The sequence below is a fragment of the Hevea brasiliensis genome, chromosome 18, assembly GCF_030052815.1.
Source record: "Hevea brasiliensis isolate MT/VB/25A 57/8 chromosome 18, ASM3005281v1, whole genome shotgun sequence".
NCBI classification, from domain to species: domain Eukaryota; kingdom Viridiplantae; phylum Streptophyta; class Magnoliopsida; order Malpighiales; family Euphorbiaceae; genus Hevea; species Hevea brasiliensis.
This window is the reverse complement of record NC_079510.1, coordinates 13,920,549-13,925,268: the sequence shown is the minus strand read 5'-3', so window position 1 is coordinate 13,925,268 and position 4,720 is coordinate 13,920,549. Positions and strand designations below refer to the sequence as shown.

The following is a 4,720-nucleotide window of genomic DNA, read 5'->3' as shown; positions in this document are numbered from 1 at the left end:
CCCACATTAAGCCCTTGATTTTAGTTATTTGTATTAGGTACCACTAAACTAATTTTTCATTTTATTTTCCAAGTGTAATATTAATTATTTTTAATGGACATTTAGGTCAAAAGAAACTTCGGGATGTCAAATGACCATAATGCCCCTGTTCGGGTTACGTTCCCGATTTTTCGGTAACACCGTATTTTGTCTGTTTTTCGATTTCTCACTTTTCTTTGTACTAATTATTTAATTTTTCTTTGATCTTTCTAATGATATTTATTCTTCAACAAGGGTCTATTTAAGTCCTAAAAATGTTTTCCAGGGTTCCCCGCAGTCCAGGGCTAGTCAACGGTCCACGCCGTGACTTCCCAGTGCGGTCACCCATCGTTAGGTTTCCCGGCTCGTTTAACTTGATTACCTTTCTTTGCTATTATTTTTCCTTTGTTTTTCTTGTATTTTCTTTTCTTGTATTTCATTATTTTATGTCTCCTCCCTCATGTCAAAGTGTAGTTCTAGGCATCCTAGCTGTCCGGACAACACTGGTCACCGGAGCAGTAGAACGCACTACCGAACTTTGGGGTGTTACAGATTCGACAATGGGTTTGAGAGATTGGTGAGTGATTTAATAGACCGGTAAGGCTTTGACTGATGTGAGGACTTAGTATTGATTCAATTCCTTGTGAGGAGAGATCGGAAATGTAGTTATCTAGCAAAGAGAGATCGGAAATGTGGTTAGCTGTCAAAGGGAGACTTAGTACTGGGGATCGGTTTCAAAGTTTATTAATTCTGGGGATCGGCCAAAATATGGTGTCGACAATCACAAGCTAACACAAAGGATCTTACATCCTTAAACAAATGTCGCCAGTAGAATCCAGCTTGCAAAATTTTAGCTGTTGTTTTTGTGGTGCCAAAGTGTCCTCCATATAGTGATGAATGGCAGTGCTGGAGGATGCTCTCCATATCCTCCTCCGGTATGCATCTTCTTATCAGTCCATCATTGCATCTCTTATATAGCAGAGGTTCCTCCCATGTGTAGTATCTCACATCATGTAGGAATTTCTTCCTTGGCTAATAAGTAATGTTTGGAGGCAATACCCTGCATACAAGAAATTTAACAAAGTCAGCATACCATGGAGCTTGGGAGAATGCTAGTAATTGCTCATCAGGAAATGAGTCATCAATTAGCAAATCCTCGAAGTCCCCTATATACTTTAATTTTAGTCTGAAAAGATGGTCAGCCACTACATTTTTGGACCTCTTTTTTTCCTTGATTTCAAGGTCAAATTCTTGCAGGAGTAAAATCTATCAAATCAGCCTTGGTTTTGCTTCCTTCTTATTCAAAAGGTACCAGATTGCAGCATGATTTGTGAATACAATGACTTTTGACCTAATTATGTAAGATCTGAATTTGTCCATTACAAACACCACTGCTAGGAATTCCTTCTCTATGGTAGCATAATTTATTTGTGCATCATCGAGTGTCTTGCTAGAATAATAAATGGCATGGAGCTTTTTATCTTTTCTTTGCCCGAACACTGCTCCAACTACAAAGTCACTCGTATCGCACATCACCTCAAATGGTAGCTCCCAATCTAGTGGTTGTATTATTGGTGCTGAGATCAAGGCTTCTTTGGTCCTGTTAAAAGAGACAAAGTAATTTTCATCAAAATCAAAGGGAACATCTTGACTTAATAGGTTGGTAAGTAGCTTAACTATTTTGGAGAAATCTTTAATGAAACTTTTGTAGAACCCTGCATGTCCCAAAAAACTTTGCACTCCCTTGACTGATGTTAGTGGTGGCATGTTTTCAGTGATCTCAATTTTTGCCTTATCAACCTCAATTCCTCTTTCTGATATCAAATGTCCCAGAACTATACCTTCCCTTACCATGAAGTGGCATTTTTTCCAGTTTAGAACCAGGTTTGATTCTTCACATCTTTGCAACACCTTAGATAAATTAGCTAGGCAATCATCAAAAGTAGTTCCATAGACAGAAAAATCAAACATAAAAACTTCCATATAATTAGAAAAAATAGCCATCATGCATCTTTGAAAGGTAGTAGGGGCATTACAAAGACCAAAAGGCATTCTCCTATATGCAAATGTTCTATAAGGGCAAGTGAATGTGATATTTTCTTGGTCTTCTGGGTGAATAGGAATTTGAAAAAATCTCGAATATCCATCTAAATAACAGAAATAAGAGTGTTTTGCTAACCTCTCTGACATTTGGTTAATGAAAGGGAGGGGAAAATGGTCTTTTCTAGTGGCACTGTTTAATTTTCTATATTCTATTCACATTCGCCAACCAGTGACTACCCTAGTAGGGATCAGTTCATTGTTTATATTTTGGATAACAGTTGTCCCACCCTTCTTAGGAACTACATGTATTGGACTAACCCATTTACTATCAGAAATTGGGTATATGATACCTGCATCTAATAGTTTCAAGAGTTTGAGTATATGTGAGGAGGGGGAGAGGTTTAAGGTCTACATGTTTGGTGTTTTCCTAGAGCTTGCCCTTGGGTTGTTCCTCCTTCAACTTCTCCATCTCGGAAGCTTGAGCTAAGGGTAGGGGTGGATGAGCTACTAACTGTTGTGCACAGGCTGCTATTTTTGTGTTTTCATTATTCGCTGTGTGGCTGTGCACAATGCATGCTTCAAGAGGATCTTTAGAATGTACCTTATGAAATTCCTCTTTAACTTGTTTGTCAATTATGTCAACCTTGAAGCATTCGCTAGGTTCAAATTTGTGTTTCATTGTGTCGAACAGGTTGAATTCCACTTCTTCTTCTCCTACCTTGAGGGTTAGTTGCCCATTTTTGACATCTATGATTGCTCCGGCGATTGCCAAGAATGGTCTTCCCAAGATGATAGGGATCTGAACATCTTCTTCCATCTCAAGGATAACAAAGTCTACTGGAATGAAGAATTTTCCCACTTTGATGGGGATGTTCTCAAGTATGCCCACAGGATATTTTACTGATCGATCAGCTAATTACAGTGAAATTGTTGTGGGCTTCAGTTCTCCAATCTCTAGCTTTTTGCATATTGATAAAGGCATTAAACTCACACTTGCCCTAAGATCGCAAAGGGCTGTGTCTATTTTCTTGTTGCCAATGAGGCAGGGTATGGAGAAGCTTCCTGGATTTTTCAACTTTGGAGGCAGTTTGTTTTGTAGTATGGCACTGCATTCCTCTGTTGGAGCAACTATCTCATAATCTTCCAGTTTTCTTTTCTTTGACAGAATTTCCTTAAGAAATTTGGCATAGGATGGCATCTGAGAGAGTGCTTCAGTGAAGGGAATGTTGATGTAAAGTTTCTATAAAACTTCTAAAAACTTCCCAAACTGCTTGTCTAATTTGGCTTTCTGAAATCTCTAAGGAAAAGGTAGTGGAGGCTGGTATGGCCCTGGTAACTTATTTTTCTTCCCTGCTTCCTCTTTCTGATCTTTCTTGGCTTCTTCCTCCTTTTCCTTTGCTTGGCTTTCAGATTTTTCTGAGGTCTCCTCTGTTGGTTCTTTCTCTGGTTGTACTAGAGTTCTCCCTCTCCTCAATGTAACTACCTTACAATGCTCCCTTGGGTTCATCTCTAGTTGACTAGGCAGTTTACCAGCAGCTTTACTTGAAGTACTTGCTTGCTGAGCAATTTGGTTTTCGAGCATCTTGTTATGGGTAGCAAGTTGGTCCATTCTGGAAGTCAGCTATTTAATCAATTCATTCTGTTGTTGTTGAGCTGCTAGGAAACCTTCCATCATGGATTCCATGGTCATCTTCAGTTCAGGTTGCTGAGGTTGAGGAGGCGGTGGTGGCTGTGCAAAGTTTTGGCCTCTATTCTGAAATCCAGGGGGTGCTGGTGGTTTATACCCCTGTTATTTGTTTATTGGCTGATTCTGCTGATTGGACCATGAGAAATTTGGGTGTTTCCTCCATCCAGGGTTATAAGTGTTTGAATATGGATTATTGAGCTGCCTCTGGTTGAAGTTTCCTCCATTATTCACATAGTTCATCTGTTCTGTTGAGGGTTCATTGAAGCTGTTATATTCTGAACTCATGTATCCTCCTCCATAGCTATCCTCATGTTGACTATTCATCCCTACTGCATTGGCTTGCATTTTATCAAGCCTCCTTATGAGCTGATCAAATTGAGCATTTATCATGCTTAGAGCGTCCACTTCCAGGACCCTTGCTATTTTCCTTGCATTTCCTCTTTCATTTGACCACTCATAATTATGGTATGCCACCCTCTCTAGAAGTTCAAGTGTTTGTGTCACTGTTTTCTCCATTAGGTCACCTTCTGCAGCTGAATCAACTGTGCTCCTTGTAGAGGGTAGTAACCCATTATAGAAATTTTGTACTAGTAGCCAATCCTCTATGCCATAGTGTGGACATTCCCTCTGCAGGTCCTTATATCTTTCCCATGCGTCATAGAGTGATTCACCTTCCTTTTGTCTGAAGGTGTTGAGCTCAACCCTCAGTCTTACAGTCTTTGCAGGTGGGAAGTACCTTGCTAAAAAAGCTTGTGAGAGGTTTTCCCAAGTGGTGAACGTTCTAGCTAGTTGAGAAAGTAACCACTTCCTTGCTCTGTCTCGAAGGAAGAATGGGAATGCTCTGAGTCTTATGGCTTAATCAGAAACTCCATTCATCTTGAATGTGTGACATAGGGCAAGAAAGCACTGGAGGTGATAGTGTGGATCTTCTGTTGGTGAACCTTTGAACTAGGTTTGTTGAATCATTTGGGG

At 39.8% G+C, this 4,720-nt stretch overlaps 1 non-coding gene across 1 annotated transcript; it reads left to right on the top strand.

The window, feature by feature from the left end:
- The first annotated feature begins 4,352 nt into the window (after positions 1–4,352).
- Positions 4,353–4,459, top strand: LOC131176168 (small nucleolar RNA R71). The gene has a single exon (XR_009146293.1). It is a non-coding gene; the product is annotated as a small nucleolar RNA R71 (small nucleolar RNA).
- The last annotated feature ends 261 nt before the right edge of the window (positions 4,460–4,720 follow it).